Source organism: Schistocerca cancellata, unplaced genomic scaffold (genome assembly GCF_023864275.1).
Source record: "Schistocerca cancellata isolate TAMUIC-IGC-003103 unplaced genomic scaffold, iqSchCanc2.1 HiC_scaffold_705, whole genome shotgun sequence".
NCBI lineage: Eukaryota > Metazoa > Arthropoda > Insecta > Orthoptera > Acrididae > Schistocerca > Schistocerca cancellata.
In genome coordinates, this window is record NW_026046716.1 from 425436 (window position 1) to 448919 (window position 23484).

The 23484-nt window shown below is 54.9% G+C and overlaps 24 non-coding genes across 24 annotated transcripts; all 24 read left to right on the forward strand.

The window, feature by feature from the left end:
* The first annotated feature begins 789 nt into the window (after nucleotides 1–789).
* LOC126140612 (5S ribosomal RNA) lies at nucleotides 790–908 on the forward strand. The gene has a single exon (XR_007529152.1). It is a non-coding gene; the product is annotated as a 5S ribosomal RNA (ribosomal RNA).
* Nucleotides 909–1749: 841 nt separating this feature from the next.
* Nucleotides 1750–1868, forward strand: LOC126140614 (5S ribosomal RNA). The gene has a single exon (XR_007529154.1). It is a non-coding gene; the product is annotated as a 5S ribosomal RNA (ribosomal RNA).
* Nucleotides 1869–2704: 836 nt separating this feature from the next.
* Nucleotides 2705–2823, forward strand: LOC126140615 (5S ribosomal RNA). Its single transcript, XR_007529155.1, has one exon. It is a non-coding gene; the product is annotated as a 5S ribosomal RNA (ribosomal RNA).
* An 836-nt stretch (nucleotides 2824–3659) lies between these two features.
* LOC126140617 (5S ribosomal RNA) lies at nucleotides 3660–3778 on the forward strand. Its single transcript, XR_007529156.1, has one exon. It is a non-coding gene; the product is annotated as a 5S ribosomal RNA (ribosomal RNA).
* An 836-nt stretch (nucleotides 3779–4614) lies between these two features.
* LOC126140618 (5S ribosomal RNA) lies at nucleotides 4615–4733 on the forward strand. The gene has a single exon (XR_007529157.1). It is a non-coding gene; the product is annotated as a 5S ribosomal RNA (ribosomal RNA).
* Nucleotides 4734–5574: 841 nt separating this feature from the next.
* LOC126140619 (5S ribosomal RNA) lies at nucleotides 5575–5693 on the forward strand. The gene has a single exon (XR_007529158.1). It is a non-coding gene; the product is annotated as a 5S ribosomal RNA (ribosomal RNA).
* Nucleotides 5694–6529: 836 nt separating this feature from the next.
* On the forward strand, nucleotides 6530–6648 carry LOC126140620 (5S ribosomal RNA). Its single transcript, XR_007529159.1, has one exon. It is a non-coding gene; the product is annotated as a 5S ribosomal RNA (ribosomal RNA).
* An 835-nt stretch (nucleotides 6649–7483) lies between these two features.
* LOC126140621 (5S ribosomal RNA) lies at nucleotides 7484–7602 on the forward strand. Its single transcript, XR_007529160.1, has one exon. It is a non-coding gene; the product is annotated as a 5S ribosomal RNA (ribosomal RNA).
* An 836-nt stretch (nucleotides 7603–8438) lies between these two features.
* LOC126140622 (5S ribosomal RNA) lies at nucleotides 8439–8557 on the forward strand. The gene has a single exon (XR_007529161.1). It is a non-coding gene; the product is annotated as a 5S ribosomal RNA (ribosomal RNA).
* Nucleotides 8558–9393: 836 nt separating this feature from the next.
* LOC126140623 (5S ribosomal RNA) lies at nucleotides 9394–9512 on the forward strand. Its single transcript, XR_007529162.1, has one exon. It is a non-coding gene; the product is annotated as a 5S ribosomal RNA (ribosomal RNA).
* An 836-nt stretch (nucleotides 9513–10348) lies between these two features.
* Nucleotides 10349–10467, forward strand: LOC126140624 (5S ribosomal RNA). The gene has a single exon (XR_007529163.1). It is a non-coding gene; the product is annotated as a 5S ribosomal RNA (ribosomal RNA).
* An 840-nt stretch (nucleotides 10468–11307) lies between these two features.
* Nucleotides 11308–11426, forward strand: LOC126140626 (5S ribosomal RNA). Its single transcript, XR_007529165.1, has one exon. It is a non-coding gene; the product is annotated as a 5S ribosomal RNA (ribosomal RNA).
* An 836-nt stretch (nucleotides 11427–12262) lies between these two features.
* Nucleotides 12263–12381, forward strand: LOC126140628 (5S ribosomal RNA). Its single transcript, XR_007529166.1, has one exon. It is a non-coding gene; the product is annotated as a 5S ribosomal RNA (ribosomal RNA).
* An 840-nt stretch (nucleotides 12382–13221) lies between these two features.
* On the forward strand, nucleotides 13222–13340 carry LOC126140629 (5S ribosomal RNA). Its single transcript, XR_007529167.1, has one exon. It is a non-coding gene; the product is annotated as a 5S ribosomal RNA (ribosomal RNA).
* Nucleotides 13341–14176: 836 nt separating this feature from the next.
* On the forward strand, nucleotides 14177–14295 carry LOC126140919 (5S ribosomal RNA). The gene has a single exon (XR_007529429.1). It is a non-coding gene; the product is annotated as a 5S ribosomal RNA (ribosomal RNA).
* An 836-nt stretch (nucleotides 14296–15131) lies between these two features.
* Nucleotides 15132–15250, forward strand: LOC126140630 (5S ribosomal RNA). The gene has a single exon (XR_007529168.1). It is a non-coding gene; the product is annotated as a 5S ribosomal RNA (ribosomal RNA).
* An 842-nt stretch (nucleotides 15251–16092) lies between these two features.
* On the forward strand, nucleotides 16093–16211 carry LOC126140631 (5S ribosomal RNA). Its single transcript, XR_007529169.1, has one exon. It is a non-coding gene; the product is annotated as a 5S ribosomal RNA (ribosomal RNA).
* An 836-nt stretch (nucleotides 16212–17047) lies between these two features.
* LOC126140632 (5S ribosomal RNA) lies at nucleotides 17048–17166 on the forward strand. The gene has a single exon (XR_007529170.1). It is a non-coding gene; the product is annotated as a 5S ribosomal RNA (ribosomal RNA).
* An 836-nt stretch (nucleotides 17167–18002) lies between these two features.
* Nucleotides 18003–18121, forward strand: LOC126140633 (5S ribosomal RNA). The gene has a single exon (XR_007529171.1). It is a non-coding gene; the product is annotated as a 5S ribosomal RNA (ribosomal RNA).
* Nucleotides 18122–18960: 839 nt separating this feature from the next.
* Nucleotides 18961–19079, forward strand: LOC126140634 (5S ribosomal RNA). The gene has a single exon (XR_007529172.1). It is a non-coding gene; the product is annotated as a 5S ribosomal RNA (ribosomal RNA).
* An 837-nt stretch (nucleotides 19080–19916) lies between these two features.
* LOC126140635 (5S ribosomal RNA) lies at nucleotides 19917–20035 on the forward strand. Its single transcript, XR_007529173.1, has one exon. It is a non-coding gene; the product is annotated as a 5S ribosomal RNA (ribosomal RNA).
* An 834-nt stretch (nucleotides 20036–20869) lies between these two features.
* Nucleotides 20870–20988, forward strand: LOC126140636 (5S ribosomal RNA). Its single transcript, XR_007529174.1, has one exon. It is a non-coding gene; the product is annotated as a 5S ribosomal RNA (ribosomal RNA).
* An 836-nt stretch (nucleotides 20989–21824) lies between these two features.
* On the forward strand, nucleotides 21825–21943 carry LOC126140639 (5S ribosomal RNA). Its single transcript, XR_007529176.1, has one exon. It is a non-coding gene; the product is annotated as a 5S ribosomal RNA (ribosomal RNA).
* An 835-nt stretch (nucleotides 21944–22778) lies between these two features.
* On the forward strand, nucleotides 22779–22897 carry LOC126140640 (5S ribosomal RNA). The gene has a single exon (XR_007529177.1). It is a non-coding gene; the product is annotated as a 5S ribosomal RNA (ribosomal RNA).
* Nucleotides 22898–23484: the final 587 nt, after the last annotated feature.

Sequence of the window (23484 nt, forward strand, 5' to 3'; positions counted from 1 at the left end):
AAACTACCTTTCTGTTGTGACAAAGATGCTTCCTTAAGCCTTTTAAACTACTGTAATGGTACGAAAATGCAGTAATTAACTCAGTTTGAGGGAGAATGTGCTAACCAAGTTTGCCAAGAAGACTTTGAAAACGACAAAACAGTACGAATCGGCAGGTGATTTCTGAAATACGTCACCGCCTATTGTTGTGTAGGAGTGTAGAGTTCCAAATTTGATTTGTAACCACGAATTTATTCCTTAGTCGTCTCGTCTCGTCTCGTCTCGTCCCGCAGACGTTTGTCGTGCTTGCGCTGTCATATGGACCACGACCCGAGCGGCAGCGAGCGGCAGTCGAGCAAAGTCGGGACAAGTCGGGACGGGGACAGGGACAGGGATACGAATGGTGCGAATGCACTGCAAACTACGCAGACACCTGGTGTGAGGCGAGGCGAGGCGAGGAAGCCCACATCGCTACCAGTGGGCCCTCCAGCACGACACTGGCGCACCCCGCACAGGCCCTCCGCAGAACACCAGGGACAAGATGCGTCCTCCGCTAGTGTCGAAGGCTGCACGCGCCCAGCGAATGACAGGGGGTGCAACGAGCAGCAGTGCGTCTCACACACGCGGCGGTGCGCCCGCCAATTCGGTCGTCACTCTGCTGGGACGCCGGGCGCGCCTCCCCGCGCCGTCCTCGAGGAACTGGCGGTTGCGGAAGGAAGCGCTTTCGTCAAATGCGGCCGAAAACTAACATTTTGTGTGTTGGGAGAAAAGCCGAACGCGAATTCTGCCGTGCTCCTACATTAGATGAGGGCCAACGGCCATACCATGATGAATACACCGGTTCTCGTCCGATCACCGAAGTTAAGCATCATCGGGCCCGGCTAGTACTTGGATGGGTGACCGCCTGGGAAACCCGGGTGCTGTTGGCTCCATTCCTGTTTTTTTTTTTTTTTGTTATGTCGCCAGCCCAATTTTCAAACTACCTTTCTGTTGTGACAAAGATGCTTCCTTAAGCCTTTTAAACTACTGTAATGGTACGAAAATGCAGTAATTAACTCAGTTTGAGGGAGAATGTGCTAACCAAGTTTGCCAAGAAGACTTTGAAAACGACAAAACAGTACGAATCGGCAGGTGATTTCTGAAATACGTCACCGCCTATCGTTGTGTAGGAGTGTAGAGTTCCAAATTTGATTTGTAGCCACGAATTTATTCCTTAGTCGTCTCGTCTCGTCTCGTCTCGTCTCGTCCCGCAGACGTTTGTCGTGCTTGCGCTGTCATATGGACCACGACCCGAGCGGCAGCGAGCGGCAGTCGAGCAAAGTCGGGACAAGTCGGGACGGGGACAGGGACAGGGATAGGAATGGTGCGAATGCACTGCAAACTACGCAGACACCTGGTGTGAGGCGAGGCGAGGCGAGGAAGCCCACATCGCTACCAGTGGGCCCTCCAGCACGACACTGGCGCACCCCGCACAGGCCCTCCGCAGAACACCAGGGACAAGATGCGTCCTCCGCTAGTGTCGAAGGCTGCACGCGCCCAGCGAATGACAGGGGGTGCAACGAGCAGCAGTGCGTCTCACACACGCGGCGGTGCGCCCGCCAATTCGGTCGTCACTCTGCTGGGACGCCGGGCGCGCCTCCCCGCGCCGTCCTCGAGGAACTGGCGGTTGCGGAAGGAAGCGCTTTCGTCAAATGCGGCCGAAAACTAACATTTTGTGTGTTGGGAGAAAAGCCGAACGCGAATTCTGCCGTGCTCCTACATTAGATGAGGGCCAACGGCCATACCATGATGAATACACCGGTTCTCGTCCGATCACCGAAGTTAAGCATCATCGGGCCCGGCTAGTACTTGGATGGGTGACCGCCTGGGAAACCCGGGTGCTGTTGGCTCCCTTCCTGTTATGTTTTTTGTTATGTCGCCAGCCCAATTTTCAAACTACCTTTCTGTTGTGACAAAGATGCTTCCTTAAGCCTTTTAAACTACTGTAATGGTACGAAAATGCAGTAATTAACTCAGTTTGAGGGAGAATGTGCTAACCACGTTTGCCAAGAAGACTTTGAAAACGACAAAACAGTACGAATCGGCAGGTGAATTCTGAAATACGTACCGCCTATTGTTGTGTAGGAGTGTAGAGTTCCAAATTTGATTTGTAACCACGAATTTATTCCTTAGTCGTCTCGTCTCGTCTCGTCTCGTCTCGTCCCGCAGACGTTTGTCGTGCTTGCGCTGTCATACGGACCCAGACCCGAGCGGCAGCGAGCGGCAGTCGAGCAAAGTCGGGACAAGTCGGGACGGGGACAGGTACAGGGATAGGAATGGTGCGAATGCACTGCAAACTACGCAGACACCTGGTGTGAGGCGAGGCGAGGCGAGGAAGCCCACATCGCTACCAGTGGGCCCTCCAGCACGACACTGGCGCACCCCGCACAGGCCCTCCGCTGAGCACCAGGGACAAGATGCGTCCTCCGCTAGTGTCGAAGGCTGCACGCGCCCAGCGAATGACAGGGGGTGCAACGAGCAGCAGTGCGTCTCACACACGCGGCGGTGCGCCCGCCAATTCGGCCGTCACTCTGCTGGGACGCCGGGCGCGCCTCCCCGCGCCGTCCTCGAGGAACTGGCGGTTGCGGAAGGAAGCGCTTTCGTCAAATGCGGCCGAAAACTAACATTTTGTGTGTTGGGAGAAAAGCCGAACGCGAATTCTGCCGTGCTCCTACATTAGATGAGCGCCAACGGCCATACCATGATGAATACACCGGTTCTCGTCCGATCACCGAAGTTAAGCATCATCGGGCCCGGCTAGTACTTGGATGGGTGACCGCCTGGGAAACCCGGGTGCTGTTGGCTCCCTTCCTGTTTTTTTTTTGTTATGTCGCCAGCCCAATTTTCAAACTACCTTTCTGTTGTGACAAAGATGCTTCCTTAAGCCTTTTAAACTACTGTAATGGTACGAAAATGCAGTAATTAACTCAGTTTGAGGGAGAATGTGCTAACCAAGTTTGCCAAGAAGACTTTGAAAACGACAAAACAGTACGAATCGGCAGGTGATTTCTGAAATACGTCACCGCCTATTCTTGTGTAGGAGTGTAGAGTTCCAAATTTGATTTGTAACCACGAATTTATTCCTTAGTCGTCTCGTCTCGTCTCGTCTCGTCTCGTCCCGCAGACGTTTGTCGTGCTTGCGCTGTCATATGGACCACGACCCGAGCGGCAGCGAGCGGCAGTCGAGCAAAGTCGGGACAAGTCGGGACGGGGACAGGTACAGGGATAGGAATGGTGCGAATGCACTGCAAACTACGCAGACACCTGGTGTGAGGCGAGGCGAGGCGAGGAAGCCCACATCGCTACCAGTGGGCCCTCCAGCACGACACTGGCGCACCCCGCACAGGCCCTCCGCTGAGCACCAGGGACAAGATGCGTCCTCCGCTAGTGTCGAAGGCTGCACGCGCCCAGCGAATGACAGGGGGTGCAACGAGCAGCAGTGCGTCTCACACACGCGGCGGTGCGCCCGCCAATTCGGCCGTCACTCTGCTGGGACGCCGGGCGCGCCTCCCCGCGCCGTCCTCGAGGAACTGGCGGTTGCGGAAGGAAGCGCTTTCGTCAAATGCGGCCGAAAACTAACATTTTGTGTGTTGGGAGAAAAGCGGAACGCGAATTCTGCCGTGCTCCTACATTAGATGAGCGCCAACGGCCATACCATGATGAATACACCGGTTCTCGTCCGATCACCGAAGTTAAGCATCATCGGGCCCGGCTAGTACTTGGATGGGTGACCGCCTGGGAAACCCGGGTGCTGTTGGCTCCCTTCCTGTTATGTTTTTTGTTATGTCGCCAGCCCAATTTTCAAACTACCTTTCTGTTGTGACAAAGATGCTTCCTTAAGCCTTTTAAACTACTGTAATGGTACGAAAATGCAGTAATTAACTCAGTTTGAGGGAGAATGTGCTAACCACGTTTGCCAAGAAGACTTTGAAAACGACAAAACAGTACGAATCGGCAGGTGAATTCTGAAATACGTACCGCCTATTGTTGTGTAGGAGTGTAGAGTTCCAAATTTGATTTGTAACCACGAATTTATTCCTTAGTCGTCTCGTCTCGTCTCGTCTCGTCTCGTCCCGCAGACGTTTGTCGTGCTTGCGCTGTCATATGGACCACGACCCGAGCGGCAGCGAGCGGCAGTCGAGCAAAGTCGGGACAAGTCGGGATGGGGACAGGGACAGGGATAGGAATGGTGCGAATGCACTGCAAACTACGCAGACACCTGGTGTGAGGCGAGGCGAGGCGAGGAAGCCCACATCGCTACCAGTGGGCCCTCCAGCACGACACTGGCGCACCCCGCACAGGCCCTCCGCTGAGCACCAGGGACAAGATGCGTCCTCCGCTAGTGTCGAAGGCTGCACGCGCCCAGCGAATGACAGGGGGTGCAACGAGCAGCAGTGCGTCTCACACACGCGGCGGTGCGCCCGCCAATTCGGCCGTCACTCTGCTGGGACGCCGGGCGCGCCTCCCCGCGCCGTCCTCAAGGAACTGGCGGTTGCGGAAGGAAGCGCTTTCGTCAAATGCGGCCGAAAACTAACATTTTGTGTGTTGGGAGAAAAGCGGAACGCGAATTCTGCCGTGCTCCTACATTAGATGAGCGCCAACGGCCATACCATGATGAATACACCGGTTCTCGTCCGATCACCGAAGTTAAGCATCATCGGGCCCGGCTAGTACTTGGATGGGTGACCGCCTGGGAAACCCGGGTGCTGTTGGCTCCATTCCTGTTTTTTTTTTTTTTTGTTATGTCGCCAGCCCAATTTTCAAACTACCTTTCTGTTGTGACAAAGATGCTTCCTTAAGCCTTTTAAACTACTGTAATGGTACGAAAATGCAGTAATTAACTCAGTTTGAGGGAGAATGTGCTAACCAAGTTTGCCAAGAAGACTTTGAAAACGACAAAACAGTACGAATCGGCAGGTGATTTCTGAAATACGTCACCGCCTATTGTTGTGTAGGAGTGTAGAGTTCCAAATTTGATTTGTAACCACGAATTTATTCCTTAGTCGTCTCGTCTCGTCTCGTCTCGTCTCGTCCCGCAGACGTTTGTCGTGCTTGCGCTGTCATATGGACCACGACCCGAGCGGCAGCGAGCGGCAGTCGAGCAAAGTCGGGACAAGTCGGGACGGGGACAGGTACAGGGATAGGAATGGTGCGAATGCACTGCAAACTACGCAGACACCTGGTGTGAGGCGAGGCGAGGCGAGGAAGCCCACATCGCTACCAGTGGGCCCTCCAGCACGACACTGGCGCACCCCGCACAGGCCCTCCGCTGAGCACCAGGGACAAGATGCGTCCTCCGCTAGTGTCGAAGGCTGCACGCGCCCAGCGAATGACAGGGGGTGCAACGAGCAGCAGTGCGTCTCACACACGCGGCGGTGCGCCCGCCAATTCGGCCGTCACTCTGCTGGGACGCCGGGCGCGCCTCCCCGCGCCGTCCTCGAGGAACTGGCGGTTGCGGAAGGAAGCGCTTTCGTCAAATGCGGCCGAAAACTAACATTTTGTGTGTTGGGAGAAAAGCGGAACGCGAATTCTGCCGTGCTCCTACATTAGATGAGCGCCAACGGCCATACCATGATGAATACACCGGTTCTCGTCCGATCACCGAAGTTAAGCATCATCGGGCCCGGCTAGTACTTGGATGGGTGACCGCCTGGGAAACCCGGGTGCTGTTGGCTCCCTTCCTGTTATGTTTTTTGTTATGTCGCCAGCCCAATTTTCAAACTACCTTTCTGTTGTGACAAAGATGCTTCCTTAAGCCTTTTAAACTACTGTAATGGTACGAAAATGCAGTAATTAACTCAGTTTGAGGGAGAATGTGCTAACCACGTTTGCCAAGAAGACTTTGAAAACGACAAAACAGTACGAATCGGCAGGTGAATTCTGAAATACGTACCGCCTATTGTTGTGTAGGAGTGTAGAGTTCCAAATTTGATTTGTAACCACGAATTTATTCCTTAGTCGTCTCGTCTCGTCTCGTCTCGTCTCGTCCCGCAGACGTTTGTCGTGCTTGCGCTGTCATATGGACCACGACCCGAGCGGCAGCGAGCGGCAGTCGAGCAAAGTCGGGACAAGTCGGGACGGGGACAGGGACAGGGATAGGAATGGTGCGAATGCACTGCAAACTACGCAGACACCTGGTGTGAGGCGAGGCGAGGCGAGGAAGCCCACATCGCTACCAGTGGGCCCTCCAGCACGACACTGGCGCACCCCGCACAGGCCCTCCGCTGAGCACCAGGGACAAGATGCGTCCTCCGCTAGTGTCGAAGGCTGCACGCGCCCAGCGAATGACAGGGGGTGCAACGAGCAGCAGTGCGTCTCACACACGCGGCGGTGCGCCCGCCAATTCAGCCGTCACTCTGCTGGGACGCCGGGCGCGCCTCCCCGCGCCGTCCTCAAGGAACTGGCGGTTGCGGAAGGAAGCGCTTTCGTCAAATGCGGCCGAAAACTAACATTTTGTGTGTTGGGAGAAAAGCGGAACGCGAATTCTGCCGTGCTCCTACATTAGATGAGCGCCAACGGCCATACCATGATGAATACACCGGTTCTCGTCCGATCACCGAAGTTAAGCATCATCGGGCCCGGCTAGTACTTGGATGGGTGACCGCCTGGGAAACCCGGGTGCTGTTGGCTCCCTTCCTGTTTTTTTTTGTTATGTCGCCAGCCCAATTTTCAAACTACCTTTCTGTTGTGACAAAGATGCTTCCTTAAGCCTTTTAAACTACTGTAATGGTACGAAAATGCAGTAATTAACTCAGTTTGAGGGAGAATGTGCTAACCAAGTTTGCCAAGAAGACTTTGAAAACGACAAAACAGTACGAATCGGCAGGTGATTTCTGAAATACGTCACCGCCTATTCTTGTGTAGGAGTGTAGAGTTCCAAATTTGATTTGTAACCACGAATTTATTCCTTAGTCGTCTCGTCTCGTCTCGTCTCGTCTCGTCCCGCAGACGTTTGTCGTGCTTGCGCTGTCATATGGACCACGACCCGAGCGGCAGCGAGCGGCAGTCGAGCAAAGTCGGGACAAGTCGGGACGGGGACAGGTACAGGGATAGGAATGGTGCGAATGCACTGCAAACTACGCAGACACCTGGTGTGAGGCGAGGCGAGGCGAGGAAGCCCACATCGCTACCAGTGGGCCCTCCAGCACGACACTGGCGCACCCCGCACAGGCCCTCCGCTGAGCACCAGGGACAAGATGCGTCCTCCGCTAGTGTCGAAGGCTGCACGCGCCCAGCGAATGACAGGGGGTGCAACGAGCAGCAGTGCGTCTCACACACGCGGCGGTGCGCCCGCCAATTCGGCCGTCACTCTGCTGGGACGCCGGGCGCGCCTCCCCGCGCCGTCCTCGGGGAACTGGCGGTTGCGGAAGGAAGCGCTTTCGTCAAATGCGGCCGAAAACTAACATTTTGTGTGTTGGGAGAAAAGCGGAACGCGAATTCTGCCGTGCTCCTACATTAGATGAGCGCCAACGGCCATACCATGATGAATACACCGGTTCTCGTCCGATCACCGAAGTTAAGCATCATCGGGCCCGGCTAGTACTTGGATGGGTGACCGCCTGGGAAACCCGGGTGCTGTTGGCTCCCTTCCTGTTATGTTTTTTGTTATGTCGCCAGCCCAATTTTCAAACTACCTTTCTGTTGTGACAAAGTTGCTTCTTTAAGCCTTTTAAACTACTGTAATGGTACGAAAATGCAGTAATTAACTCAGTTTGAGGGAGAATGTGCTAACCACGTTTGCCAAGAAGACTTTGAAAACGACAAAACAGTACGAATCGGCAGGTGAATTCTGAAATACGTACCGCCTATTGTTGTGTAGGAGTGTAGAGTTCCAAATTTGATTTGTAACCACGAATTTATTCCTTAGTCGTCTCGTCTCGTCTCGTCTCGTCTCGTCCCGCAGACGTTTGTCGTGCTTGCGCTGTCATATGGACCACGACCCGAGCGGCAGCGAGCGGCAGTCGAGCAAAGTCGGGACAAGTCGGGACGGGGACAGGGACAGGGATAGGAATGGTGCGAATGCACTGCAAACTACGCAGACACCTGGTGTGAGGCGAGGCGAGGCGAGGAAGCCCACATCGCTACCAGTGGGCCCTCCAGCACGACACTGGCGCACCCCGCACAGGCCCTCCGCTGAGCACCAGGGACAAGATGCGTCCTCCGCTAGTGTCGAAGGCTGCACGCGCCCAGCGAATGACAGGGGGTGCAACGAGCAGCAGTGCGTCTCACACACGCGGCGGTGCGCCCGCCAATTCAGCCGTCACTCTGCTGGGACGCCGGGCGCGCCTCCCCGCGCCGTCCTCAAGGAACTGGCGGTTGCGGAAGGAAGCGCTTTCGTCAAATGCGGCCGAAAACTAACATTTTGTGTGTTGGGAGAAAAGCGGAACGCGAATTCTGCCGTGCTCCTACATTAGATGAGCGCCAACGGCCATACCATGATGAATACACCGGTTCTCGTCCGATCACCGAAGTTAAGCATCATCGGGCCCGGCTAGTACTTGGATGGGTGACCGCCTGGGAAACCCGGGTGCTGTTGGCTCCCTTCCTGTTTTTTTTTTGTTATGTCGCCAGCCCAATTTTCAAACTACCTTTCTGTTGTGACAAAGATGCTTCCTTAAGCCTTTTAAACTACTGTAATGGTACGAAAATGCAGTAATTAACTCAGTTTGAGGGAGAATGTGCTAACCAAGTTTGCCAAGAAGACTTTGAAAACGACAAAACAGTACGAATCGGCAGGTGATTTCTGAAATACGTCACCGCCTATTCTTGTGTAGGAGTGTAGAGTTCCAAATTTGATTTGTAACCACGAATTTATTCCTTAGTCGTCTCGTCTCGTCTCGTCTCGTCTCGTCCCGCAGACGTTTGTCGTGCTTGCGCCGTCATATGGACCACGACCCGAGCGGCAGCGAGCGGCAGTCGAGCAAAGTCGGGACAAGTCGGGACGGGGACAGGTACAGGGATAGGAATGGTGCGAATGCACTGCAAACTACGCAGACACCTGGTGTGAGGCGAGGCGAGGCGAGGAAGCCCACATCGCTACCAGTGGGCCCTCCAGCACGACACTGGCGCACCCCGCACAGGCCCTCCGCTGAACACCAGGGACAAGATGCGTCCTCCGCTAGTGTCGAAGGCTGCACGCGCCCAGCGAATGACAGGGGGTGCAACGAGCAGCAGTGCGTCTCACACACGCGGCGGTGCGCCCGCCAATTCGGCCGTCACTCTGCTGGGACGCCGGGCGCGCCTCCCCGCGCCGTCCTCGAGGAACTGGCGGTTGCGGAAGGAAGCGCTTTCGTCAAATGCGGCCGAAAACTAACATTTTGTGTGTTGGGAGAAAAGCGGAACGCGAATTCTGCCGTGCTCCTACATTAGATGAGCGCCAACGGCCATACCATGATGAATACACCGGTTCTCGTCCGATCACCGAAGTTAAGCATCATCGGGCCCGGCTAGTACTTGGATGGGTGACCGCCTGGGAAACCCGGGTGCTGTTGGCTCCCTTCCTGTTATGTTTTTTGTTATGTCGCCAGCCCAATTTTCAAACTACCTTTCTGTTGTGACAAAGATGCTTCCTTAAGCCTTTTAAACTACTGTAATGGTACGAAAATGCAGTAATTAACTCAGTTTGAGGGAGAATGTGCTAACCACGTTTGCCAAGAAGACTTTGAAAACGACAAAACAGTACGAATCGGCAGGTGAATTCTGAAATACGTACCGCCTATTGTTGTGTAGGAGTGTAGAGTTCCAAATTTGATTTGTAACCACGAATTTATTCCTTAGTCGTCTCGTCTCGTCTCGTCTCGTCTCGTCCCGCAGACGTTTGTCGTGCTTGCGCTGTCATATGGACCACGACCCGAGCGGCAGCGAGCGGCAGTCGAGCAAAGTCGGGACAAGTCGGGACGGGGACAGGGACAGGGATAGGAATGGTGCGAATGCACTGCAAACTACGCAGACACCTGGTGTGAGGCGAGGCGAGGCGAGGAAGCCCACATCGCTACCAGTGGGCCCTCCAGCACGACACTGGCGCACCCCGCACAGGCCCTCCGCTGAGCACCAGGGACAAGATGCGTCCTCCGCTAGTGTCGAAGGCTGCACGCGCCCAGCGAATGACAGGGGGTGCAACGAGCAGCAGTGCGTCTCACACACGCGGCGGTGCGCCCGCCAATTCGGCCGTCACTCTGCTGGGACGCCGGGCGCGCCTCCCCGCGCCGTCCTCAAGGAACTGGCGGTTGCGGAAGGAAGCGCTTTCGTCAAATGCGGCCGAAAACTAACATTTTGTGTGTTGGGAGAAAAGCGGAACGCGAATTCTGCCGTGCTCCTACATTAGATGAGCGCCAACGGCCATACCATGATGAATACACCGGTTCTCGTCCGATCACCGAAGTTAAGCATCATCGGGCCCGGCTAGTACTTGGATGGGTGACCGCCTGGGAAACCCGGGTGCTGTTGGCTCCATTCCTGTTTTTTTTTTTTTTGTTATGTCGCCAGCCCAATTTTCAAACTACCTTTCTGTTGTGACAAAGATGCTTCCTTAAGCCTTTTAAACTACTGTAATGGTACGAAAATGCAGTAATTAACTCAGTTTGAGGGAGAATGTGCTAACCAAGTTTGCCAAGAAGACTTTGAAAACGACAAAACAGTACGAATCGGCAGGTGATTTCTGAAATACGTCACCGCCTATTCTTGTGTAGGAGTGTAGAGTTCCAAATTTGATTTGTAACCACGAATTTATTCCTTAGTCGTCTCGTCTCGTCTCGTCTCGTCTCGTCCCGCAGACGTTTGTCGTGCTTGCGCTGTCATATGGACCACGACCCGAGCGGCAGCGAGCGGCAGTCGAGCAAAGTCGGGACAAGTCGGGACGGGGACAGGTACAGGGATAGGAATGGTGCGAATGCACTGCAAACTACGCAGACACCTGGTGTGAGGCGAGGCGAGGCGAGGAAGCCCACATCGCTACCAGTGGGCCCTCCAGCACGACACTGGCGCACCCCGCACAGGCCCTCCGCTGAGCACCAGGGACAAGATGCGTCCTCCGCTAGTGTCGAAGGCTGCACGCGCCCAGCGAATGACAGGGGGTGCAACGAGCAGCAGTGCGTCTCACACACGCGGCGGTGCGCCCGCCAATTCGGCCGTCACTCTGCTGGGACGCCGGGCGCGCCTCCCCGCGCCGTCCTCGAGGAACTGGCGGTTGCGGAAGGAAGCGCTTTCGTCAAATGCGGCCGAAAACTAACATTTTGTGTGTTGGGAGAAAAGCGGAACGCGAATTCTGCCGTGCTCCTACATTAGATGAGCGCCAACGGCCATACCATGATGAATACACCGGTTCTCGTCCGATCACCGAAGTTAAGCATCATCGGGCCCGGCTAGTACTTGGATGGGTGACCGCCTGGGAAACCCGGGTGCTGTTGGCTCCCTTCCTGTTATGTTTTTTGTTATGTCGCCAGCCCAATTTTCAAACTACCTTTCTGTTGTGACAAAGATGCTTCCTTAAGCCTTTTAAACTACTGTAATGGTACGAAAATGCAGTAATTAACTCAGTTTGAGGGAGAATGTGCTAACCACGTTTGCCAAGAAGACTTTGAAAACGACAAAACAGTACGAATCGGCAGGTGAATTCTGAAATACGTACCGCCTATTGTTGTGTAGGAGTGTAGAGTTCCAAATTTGATTTGTAACCACGAATTTATTCCTTAGTCGTCTCGTCTCGTCTCGTCTCGTCTCGTCCCGCAGACGTTTGTCGTGCTTGCGCTGTCATATGGACCACGACCCGAGCGGCAGCGAGCGGCAGTCGAGCAAAGTCGGGACAAGTCGGGACGGGGACAGGGACAGGGATAGGAATGGTGCGAATGCACTGCAAACTACGCAGACACCTGGTGTGAGGCGAGGCGAGGCGAGGAAGCCCACATCGCTACCAGTGGGCCCTCCAGCACGACACTGGCGCACCCCGCACAGGCCCTCCGCTGAGCACCAGGGACAAGATGCGTCCTCCGCTAGTGTCGAAGGCTGCACGCGCCCAGCGAATGACAGGGGGTGCAACGAGCAGCAGTGCGTCTCACACACGCGGCGGTGCGCCCGCCAATTCGGCCGTCACTCTGCTGGGACGCCGGGCGCGCCTCCCCGCGCCGTCCTCAAGGAACTGGCGGTTGCGGAAGGAAGCGCTTTCGTCAAATGCGGCCGAAAACTAACATTTTGTGTGTTGGGAGAAAAGCGGAACGCGAATTCTGCCGTGCTCCTACATTAGATGAGCGCCAACGGCCATACCATGATGAATACACCGGTTCTCGTCCGATCACCGAAGTTAAGCATCATCGGGCCCGGCTAGTACTTGGATGGGTGACCGCCTGGGAAACCCGGGTGCTGTTGGCTCCATTCCTGTTTTTTTTTTTTTTGTTATGTCGCCAGCCCAATTTTCAAACTACCTTTCTGTTGTGACAAAGATGCTTCCTTAAGCCTTTTAAACTACTGTAATGGTACGAAAATGCAGTAATTAACTCAGTTTGAGGGAGAATGTGCTAACCAAGTTTGCCAAGAAGACTTTGAAAACGACAAAACAGTACGAATCGGCAGGTGATTTCTGAAATACGTCACCGCCTATTCTTGTGTAGGAGTGTAGAGTTCCAAATTTGATTTGTAACCACGAATTTATTCCTTAGTCGTCTCGTCTCGTCTCGTCTCGTCTCGTCCCGCAGACGTTTGTCGTGCTTGCGCTGTCATATGGACCACGACCCGAGCGGCAGCGAGCGGCAGTCGAGCAAAGTCGGGACAAGTCGGGACGGGGACAGGTACAGGGATAGGAATGGTGCGAATGCACTGCAAACTACGCAGACACCTGGTGTGAGGCGAGGCGAGGCGAGGAAGCCCACATCGCTACCAGTGGGCCCTCCAGCACGACACTGGCGCACCCCGCACAGGCCCTCCGCTGAGCACCAGGGACAAGATGCGTCCTCCGCTAGTGTCGAAGGCTGCACGCGCCCAGCGAATTACAGGGGGTGCAACGAGCAGCAGTGCGTCTCACACACGCGGCGGTGCGCCCGCCAATTCGGCCGTCACTCTGCTGGGACGCCGGGCGCGCCTCCCCGCGCCGTCCTCGAGGAACTGGCGGTTGCGGAAGGAAGCGCTTTCGTCAAATGCGGCCGAAAACTAACATTTTGTGTGTTGGGAGAAAAGCGGAACGCGAATTCTGCCGTGCTCCTACATTAGATGAGCGCCAACGGCCATACCATGATGAATACACCGGTTCTCGTCCGATCACCGAAGTTAAGCATCATCGGGCCCGGCTAGTACTTGGATGGGTGACCGCCTGGGAAACCCGGGTGCTGTTGGCTCCCTTCCTGTTATGTTTTTTGTTATGTCGCCAGCCCAATTTTCAAACTACCTTTCTGTTGTGACAAAGATGCTTCCTTAAGCCTTTTAAACTACTGTAATGGTACGAAAATGCAGTAATTAACTCAGTTTGAGGGAGAATGTGCTAACCACGTTTGCCAAGAAGACTTTGAAAACGACAAAACAGTACGAATCGGCAGGTGAATTCTGAAATACGTACCGCCTATTGTTGTGTAGGAGTGTAGAGTTCCAAATTTGATTTGTAACCACGAATTTATTCCTTAGTCGTCTCGTCTCGTCTCGTCTCGTCTCGTCCCGCAGACGTTTGTCGTGCTTGCGCTGTCATATGGACCACGACCCGAGCGGCAGCGAGCGGCAGTCGAGCAAAGTCGGGACAAGTCGGGACGGGGACAGGTACAGGGATAGGAATGGTGCGAATGCACTGCAAACTACGCAGACACCTGGTGTGAGGCGAGGCGAGGCGAGGAAGCCCACATCGCTACCAGTGGGCCCTCCAGCACGACACTGGCGCACCCCGCACAGGCCCTCCGCTGAGCACCAGGGACAAGATGCGTCCTCCGCTAGTGTCGAAGGCTGCACGCGCCCAGCGAATGACAGGGGGTGCAACGAGCAGCAGTGCGTCTCACACACGCGGCGGTGCGCCCGCCAATTCGGCCGTCACTCTGCTGGGACGCCGGGCGCGCCTCCCCGCGCCGTCCTCGAGGAACTGGCGGTTGCGGAAGGAAGCGCTTTCGTCAAATGCGGCCGAAAACTAACATTTTGTGTGTTGGGAGAAAAGCGGAACGCGAATTCTGCCGTGCTCCTACATTAGATGAGCGCCAACGACCATACCATGATGAATACACCGGTTCTCGTCCGATCACCGAAGTTAAGCATCATCGGGCCCGGCTAGTACTTGGATGGGTGACCGCCTGGGAAACCCGGGTGCTGTTGGCTCCCTTCCTGTTATGTTTTTTGTTATGTCGCCAGCCCAATTTTCAAACTACCTTTCTGTTGTGACAAAGATGCTTCCTTAAGCCTTTTAAACTACTGTAATGGTACGAAAATGCAGTAATTAACTCAGTTTGAGGGAGAATGTGCTAACCACGTTTGCCAAGAAGACTTTGAAAACGACAAAACAGTACGAATCGGCAGGTGAATTCTGAAATACGTACCGCCTATTGTTGTGTAGGAGTGTAGAGTTCCAAATTTGATTTGTAACCACGAATTTATTCCTTAGTCGTCTCGTCTCGTCTCGTCTCGTCTCGTCCCGCAGACGTTTGTCGTGCTTGCGCTGTCATATGGACCACGACCCGAGCGGCAGCGAGCGGCAGTCGAGCAAAGTCGGGACAAGTCGGGACGGGGACAGGGACATGGATAGGAATGGTGCGAATGCACTGCAAACTACGCAGACACCTGGTGTGAGGCGAGGCGAGGCGAGGAAGCCCACATCGCTACCAGTGGGCCCTCCAGCACGACACTGGCGCACCCCGCACAGGCCCTCCGCTGAGCACCAGGGACAAGATGCGTCCTCCGCTAGTGTCGAAGGCTGCACGCGCCCAGCGAATGACAGGGGGTGCAACGAGCAGCAGTGCGTCTCACACACGCGGCGGTGCGCCCGCCAATTCGGCCGTCACTCTGCTGGGACGCCGGGCGCGCCTCCCCGCGCCGTCCTCGAGGAACTGGCGGTTGCGGAAGGAAGCGCTTTCGTCAAATGCGGCCGAAAACTAACATTTTGTGTGTTGGGAGAAAAGCGGAACGCGAATTCTGCCGTGCTCCTACATTAGATGAGCGCCAACGGCCATACCATGATGAATACACCGGTTCTCGTCCGATCACCGAAGTTAAGCATCATCGGGCCCGGCTAGTACTTGGATGGGTGACCGCCTGGGAAACCCGGGTGCTGTTGGCTCCATTCCTGTTTTTTTTTTTTTTTTTGTTATGTCGCCAGCCCAAGTTTCAAACTACCTTTCTGTTGTGACAAAGATGCTTCCTTAAGCCTTTTAAACTACTGTAATGGTACGAAAATGCAGTAATTAACTCAGTTTGAGGGAGAATGTGCTAACCACGTTTGCCAAGAAGACTTTGAAAACGACAAAACAGTACGAATCGGCAGGTGAATTCTGAAATACGTACCGCCTATTGTTGTGTAGGAGTGTAGAGTTCCAAATTAGATTTGTAACCACGAATTTATTCCTTAGTCGTCTCGTCTCGTCTCGTCTCGTCTCGTCCCGCAGACGTTTGTCGTGCTTGCGCTGTCATATGGACCACGACCCGAGCGGCAGCGAGCGGCAGTCGAGCAAAGTCGGGACAAGTCGGGACGGGGACAGGTACAGGGATAGGAATGGTGCGAATGCACTGCAAACTACGCAGACACCTGGTGTGAGGCGAGGCGAGGCGAGGAAGCCCACATCGCTACCAGTGGGCCCTCCAGCACGACACTGGCGCACCCCGCACAGGCCCTCCGCTGAGCACCAGGGACAAGATGCGTCCTCCGCTAGTGTCGAAGGCTGCACGCGCCCAGCGAATTACAGGGGGTGCAACGAGCAGCAGTGCGTCTCACACACGCGGCGGTGCGCCCGCCAATTCGGCCGTCACTCTGCTGGGACGCCGGGCGCGCCTCCCCGCGCCGTCCTCGAGGAACTGGCGGTTGCGGAAGGAAGCGCTTTCGTCAAATGCGGCCGAAAACTAACATTTTGTGTGTTGGGAGAAAAGCGGAACGCGAATTCTGCCGTGCTCCTACATTAGATGAGCGCCAACGGCCATACCATGATGAATACACCGGTTCTCGTCCGATCACCGAAGTTAAGCATCATCGGGCCCGGCTAGTACTTGGATGGGTGACCGCCTGGGAAACCCGGGTGCTGTTGGCTCCCTTCCTGTTATGTTTTTTGTTATGTCGCCAGCCCAATTTTCAAACTACCTTTCTGTTGTGACAAAGATGCTTCCTTAAGCCTTTTAAACTACTGTAATGGTACGAAAATGCAGTAATTAACTCAGTTTGAGGGAGAATGTGCTAACCACGTTTGCCAAGAAGACTTTGAAAACGACAAAACAGTACGAATCGGCAGGTGAATTCTGAAATACGTACCGCCTATTGTTGTGTAGGAGTGTAGAGTTCCAAATTTGATTTGTAACCACTAATTTATTCCTTAGTCGTCTCGTCTCGTCTCGTCTCGTCTCGTCCCGCAGACGTTTGTCGTGCTTGCGCTGTCATATGGACCACGACCCGAGCGGCAGCGAGCGGCAGTCGAGCAAAGTCGGGACAAGTCGGGACGGGGACAGGGACAGGGATAGGAATGGTGCGAATGCACTGCAAACTACGCAGACACCTGGTGTGAGGCGAGGCGAGGCGAGGAAGCCCACATCGCTACCAGTGGGCCCTCCAGCACGACACTGGCGCACCCCGCACAGGCCCTCCGCTGAGCACCAGGGACAAGATGCGTCCTCCGCTAGTGTCGAAGGCTGCACGCGCCCAGCGAATGACAGGGGGTGCAACGAGCAGCAGTGCGTCTCACACACGCGGCGGTGCGCCCGCCAATTCAGCCGTCACTCTGCTGGGACGCCGGGCGCGCCTCCCCGCGCCGTCCTCAAGGAACTGGCGGTTGCGGAAGGAAGCGCTTTCGTCAAATGCGGCCGAAAACTAACATTTTGTGTGTTGGGAGAAAAGCGGAACGCGAATTCTGCCGTGCTCCTACATTAGATGAGCGCCAACGGCCATACCATGATGAATACACCGGTTCTCGTCCGATCACCGAAGTTAAGCATCATCGGGCCCGGCTAGTACTTGGATGGGTGACCGCCTGGGAAACCCGGGTGCTGTTGGCTCCCTTCCTGTTTTTTTTTTGTTATGTCGCCAGCCCAATTTTCAAACTACCTTTCTGTTGTGACAAAGATGCTTCCTTAAGCCTTTTAAACTACTGTAATGGTACGAAAATGCAGTAATTAACTCAGTTTGAGGGAGAATGTGCTAACCAAGTTTGCCAAGAAGACTTTGAAAACGACAAAACAGTACGAATCGGCAGGTGATTTCTGAAATACGTCACCGCCTATTGTTGTGTAGGAGTGTAGAGTTCCAAATTAGATTTGTAACCACGAATTTATTCCTTAGTCGTCTCGTCTCGTCTCGTCTCGTCTCGTCCCGCAGACGTTTGTCGTGCTTGCGCTGTCATATGGACCACGACCCGAGCGGCAGCGAGCGGCAGTCGAGCAAAGTCGGGACAAGTCGGGACGGGGACAGGTACAGGGATAGGAATGGTGCGAATGCACTGCAAACTACGCAGACACCTGGTGTGAGGCGAGGCGAGGCGAGGAAGCCCACATCGCTACCAGTGGGCCCTCCAGCACGACACTGGCGCACCCCGCACAGGCCCTCCGCTGAGCACCAGGGACAAGATGCGTCCTCCGCTAGTGTCGAAGGCTGCACGCGCCCAGCGAATGACAGGGGGTGCAACGAGCAGCAGTGCGTCTCACACACGCGGCGGTGCGCCCGCCAATTCGGCCGTCACTCTGCTGGGACGCCGGGCGCGCCTCCCCGCGCCGTCCTCGAGGAACTGGCGGTTGCGGAAGGAAGCGCTTTCGTCAAATGCGGCCGAAAACTAACATTTTGTGTGTTGGGAGAAAAGCGGAACGCGAATTCTGCCGTGCTCCTACATTAGATGAGCGCCAACGGCCATACCATGATGAATACACCGGTTCTCGTCCGATCACCGAAGTTAAGCATCATCGGGCCCGGCTAGTACTTGGATGGGTGACCGCCTGGGAAACCCGGGTGCTGTTGGCTCCATTCCTGTTTTTTTTTTTTTTGTTATGTCGCCAGCCCAAGTTTCAAACTACCTTTCTGTTGTGACAAAGATGCTTCCTTAAGCCTTTTAAACTACTGTAATGGTACGAAAATGCAGTAATTAACTCAGTTTGAGGGAGAATGTGCTAACCACGTTTGCCAAGAAGACTTTGAAAACGACAAAACAGTACGAATCGGCAGGTGAATTCTGAAATACGTACCGCCTATTGTTGTGTAGGAGTGTAGAGTTCCAAATTTGATTTGTAACCACTAATTTATTCCTTAGTCGTCTCGTCTCGTCTCGTCTCGTCTCGTCCCGCAGACGTTTGTCGTGCTTGCGCTGTCATATGGACCACGACCCGAGCGGCAGCGAGCGGCAGTCGAGCAAAGTCGGGACAAGTCGGGACGGGGACAGGGACAGGGATAGGAATGGTGCGAATGCACTGCAAACTACGCAGACACCTGGTGTGAGGCGAGGCGAGGCGAGGAAGCCCACATCGCTACCAGTGGGCCCTCCAGCACGACACTGGCGCACCCCGCACAGGCCCTCCGCTGAGCACCAGGGACAAGATGCGTCCTCCGCTAGTGTCGAAGGCTGCACGCGCCCAGCGAATGACAGGGGGTGCAACGAGCAGCAGTGCGTCTCACACACGCGGCGGTGCGCCCGCCAATTCAGCCGTCACTCTGCTGGGACGCCGGGCGCGCCTCCCCGCGCCGTCCTCAAGGAACTGGCGGTTGCGGAAGGAAGCGCTTTCGTCAAATGCGGCCGAAAACTAACATTTTGTGTGTTGGGAGAAAAGCGGAACGCGAATTCTGCCGTGCTCCTACATTAGATGAGCGCCAACGGCCATACCATGATGAATACACCGGTTCTCGTCCGATCACCGAAGTTAAGCATCATCGGGCCCGGCTAGTACTTGGATGGGTGACCGCCTGGGAAACCCGGGTGCTGTTGGCTCCCTTCCTGTTTTTTTTTTTGTTATGTCGCCAGCCCAATTTTCAAACTACCTTTCTGTTGTGACAAAGATGCTTCCTTAAGCCTTTTAAACTACTGTAATGGTACGAAAATGCAGTAATTAACTCAGTTTGAGGGAGAATGTGCTAACCAAGTTTGCCAAGAAGACTTTGAAAACGACAAAACAGTACGAATCGGCAGGTGATTTCTGAAATACGTCACCGCCTATTGTTGTGTAGGAGTGTAGAGTTCCAAATTTGATTTGTAACCACGAATTTATTCCTTAGTCGTCTCGTCTCGTCTCGTCTCGTCTCGTCCCGCAGACGTTTGTCGTGCTTGCGCTGTCATATGGACCACGACCCGAGCGGCAGCGAGCGGCAGTCGAGCAAAGTCGGGACAAGTCGGGACGGGGACAGGTACAGGGATAGGAATGGTGCGAATGCACTGCAAACTACGCAGACACCTGGTGTGAGGCGAGGCGAGGCGAGGAAGCCCACATCGCTACCAGTGGGCCCTCCAGCACGACACTGGCGCACCCCGCACAGGCCCTCCGCTGAGCACCAGGGACAAGATGCGTCCTCCGCTAGTGTCGAAGGCTGCACGCGCCCAGCGAATGACAGGGGGTGCAACGAGCAGCAGTGCGTCTCACACACGCGGCGGTGCGCCCGCCAATTCGGCCGTCACTCTGCTGGGACGCCGGGCGCGCCTCCCCGCGCCGTCCTCGAGGAACTGGCGGTTGCGGAAGGAAGCGCTTTCGTCAAATGCGGCCGAAAACTAACATTTTGTGTGTTGGGAGAAAAGCGGAACGCGAATTCTGCCGTGCTCCTACATTAGATGAGCGCCAACGGCCATACCATGATGAATACACCGGTTCTCGTCCGATCACCGAAGTTAAGCATCATCGGGCCCGGCTAGTACTTGGATGGGTGACCGCCTGGGAAACCCGGGTGCTGTTGGCTCCATTCCTGTTTTTTTTTTTTTTGTTATGTCGCCAGCCCAAGTTTCAAACTACCTTTCTGTTGTGACAAAGATGCTTCCTTAAGCCTTTTAAACTACTGTAATGGTACGAAAATGCAGTAATTAACTCAGTTTGAGGGAGAATGTGCTAACCACGTTTGCCAAGAAGACTTTGAAAACGACAAAACAGTACGAATCGGCAGGTGAATTCTGAAATACGTACCGCCTATTGTTGTGTAGGAGTGTAGAGTTCCAAATTTGATTTGTAACCACGAATTTATTCCTTAGTCGTCTCGTCTCGTCTCGTCTCGTCCCGCAGACGTTTGTCGTGCTTGCGCTGTCATATGGACCACGACCCGAGCGGCAGCGAGCGGCAGTCGAGCAAAGTCGGGACAAGTCGGGACGGGGACAGGTACAGGGATAGGAATGGTGCGAATGCACTGCAAACTACGCAGACACCTGGTGTGAGGCGAGGCGAGGCGAGGAAGCCCACATCGCTACCAGTGGGCCCTCCAGCACGACACTGGCGCACCCCGCACAGGCCCTCCGCTGAGCACCAGGGACAAGATGCGTCCTCCGCTAGTGTCGAAGGCTGCACGCGCCCAGCGAATGACAGGGGGTGCAACGAGCAGCAGTGCGTCTCACACACGCGGCGGTGCGCCCGCCAATTCGGCCGTCACTCTGCTGGGACGCCGGGCGCGCCTCCCCGCGCCGTCCTCGAGGAACTGGCGGTTGCGGAAGGAAGCGCTTTCGTCAAATGCGGCCGAAAACTAACATTTTGTGTGTTGGGAGAAAAGCGGAACGCGAATTCTGCCGTGCTCCTACATTAGATGAGCGCCAACGGCCATACCATGATGAATACACCGGTTCTCGTCCGATCACCGAAGTTAAGCATCATCGGGCCCGGCTAGTACTTGGATGGGTGACCGCCTGGGAAACCCGGGTGCTGTTGGCTCCCTTCCTGTTATGTTTTTTGTTATGTCGCCAGCCCAATTTTCAAACTACCTTTCTGTTGTGACAAAGATGCTTCCTTAAGCCTTTTAAACTACTGTAATGGTACGAAAATGCAGTAATTAACTCAGTTTGAGGGAGAATGTGCTAACCACGTTTGCCAAGAAGACTTTGAAAACGACAAAACAGTACGAATCGGCAGGTGAATTCTGAAATACGTACCGCCTATTGTTGTGTAGGAGTGTAGAGTTCCAAATTTGATTTGTAACCACGAATTTATTCCTTAGTCGTCTCGTCTCGTCTCGTCTCGTCTCGTCCCGCAGACGTTTGTCGTGCTTGCGCTGTCATATGGACCACGACCCGAGCGGCAGCGAGCGGCAGTCGAGCAAAGTCGGGACAAGTCGGGACGGGGACAGGTACAGGGATAGGAATGGTGCGAATGCACTGCAAACTACGCAGACACCTGGTGTGAGGCGAGGCGAGGCGAGGAAGCCCACATCGCTACCAGTGGGCCCTCCAGCACGACACTGGCGCACCCCGCACAGGCCCTCCGCTGAGCACCAGGGACAAGATGCGTCCTCCGCTAGTGTCGAAGGCTGCACGCGCCCAGCGAATGACAGGGGGTGCAACGAGCAGCAGTGCGTCTCACACACGCGGCGGTGCGCCCGCCAATTCGGCCGTCACTCTGCTGGGACGCCGGGCGCGCCTCCCCGCGCCGTCCTCGAGGAACTGGCGGTTGCGGAAGGAAGCGCTTTCGTCAAATGCGGCCGAAAACTAACATTTTGTGTGTTGGGAGAAAAGCGGAACGCGAATTCTGCCGTGCTCCTACATTAGATGAGCGCCAACGGCCATACCATGATGAATACACCGGTTCTCGTCCGATCACCGAAGTTAAGCATCATCGGGCCCGGCTAGTACTTGGATGGGTGACCGCCTGGGAAACCCGGGTGCTGTTGGCTCCCTTCCTGTTATGTTTTTTGTTATGTCGCCAGCCCAATTTTCAAACTACCTTTCTGTTGTGACAAAGATGCTTCCTTAAGCCTTTTAAACTACTGTAATGGTACGAAAATGCAGTAATTAACTCAGTTTGAGGGAGAATGTGCTAACCACGTTTGCCAAGAAGACTTTGAAAACGACAAAACAGTACGAATCGGCAGGTGAATTCTGAAATACGTACCGCCTATTGTTGTGTAGGAGTGTAGAGTTCCAAATTTGATTTGTAACCACGAATTTATTCCTTAGTCGTCTCGTCTCATCTCGTCTCGTCTCGTCCCGCAGACGTTTGTCGTGCTTGCGCTGTCATATGGACCACGACCCGAGCGGCAGCGAGCGGCAGTCGAGCAAAGTCGGGACAAGTCGGGACGGGGACAGGGACAGGGATAGGAATGGTGCGAATGCACTGCAAACTACGCAGACACCTGGTGTGAGGCGAGGCGAGGCGAGAAGCCTACATCGCTACCAGTGGGCCCTCCAGCACGACACTGGCGCACCCCGCACAGGCCCTCCGCTGAGCACCAGGGACAAGATGCGTCCTCCGCTAGTGTCGAAGGCTGCACGCGCCCAGCGAATGACAGGGGGTGCAACGAGCAGCAGTGCGTCTCACACACGCGGCGGTGCGCCCGCCAATTCAGCCGTCACTCTGCTGGGACGCCGGGCGCGCCTCCCCGCGCCGTCCTCAAGGAACTGGCGGTTGCGGAAGGAAGCGCTTTCGTCAAATGCGGCCGAAAACTAACATTTTGTGTGTTGGGAGAAAAGCGGAACGCGAATTCTGCCGTGCTCCTACATTAGATGAGCGCCAACGGCCATACCATGATGAATACACCGGTTCTCGTCCGATCACCGAAGTTAAGCATCATCGGGCCCGGCTAGTACTTGGATGGGTGACCGCCTGGGAAACCCGGGTGCTGTTGGCTCCCTTCCTGTTTTTTTTTTGTTATGTCGCCAGCCCAATTTTCAAACTACCTTTCTGTTGTGACAAAGATGCTTCCTTAAGCCTTTTAAACTACTGTAATGGTACGAAAATGCAGTAATTAACTCAGTTTGAGGGAGAATGTGCTAACCAAGTTTGCCAAGAAGACTTTGAAAACGACAAAACAGTACGAATCGGCAGGTGATTTCTGAAATACGTCACCGCCTATTGTTGTGTAGGAGTGTAGAGTTCCAAATTTGATTTGTAACCACGAATTTATTCCTTAGTCGTCTCGTCTCGTCTCGTCTCGTCTCGTCCCGCAGACGTTTGTCGTGCTTGCGCTGTCATATGGACCACGACCCGAGCGGCAGCGAGCGGCAGTCGAGCAAAGTCGGGACAAGTCGGGACGGGGACAGGTACAGGGATAGGAATGGTGCGAATGCACTGCAAACTACGCAGACACCTGGTGTGAGGCGAGGCGAGGCGAGGAAGCCCACATCGCTACCAGTGGGCCCTCCAGCACGACACTGGCGCACCCCGCACAGGCCCTCCGCTGAGCACCAGGGACAAGATGCGTCCTCCGCTAGTGTC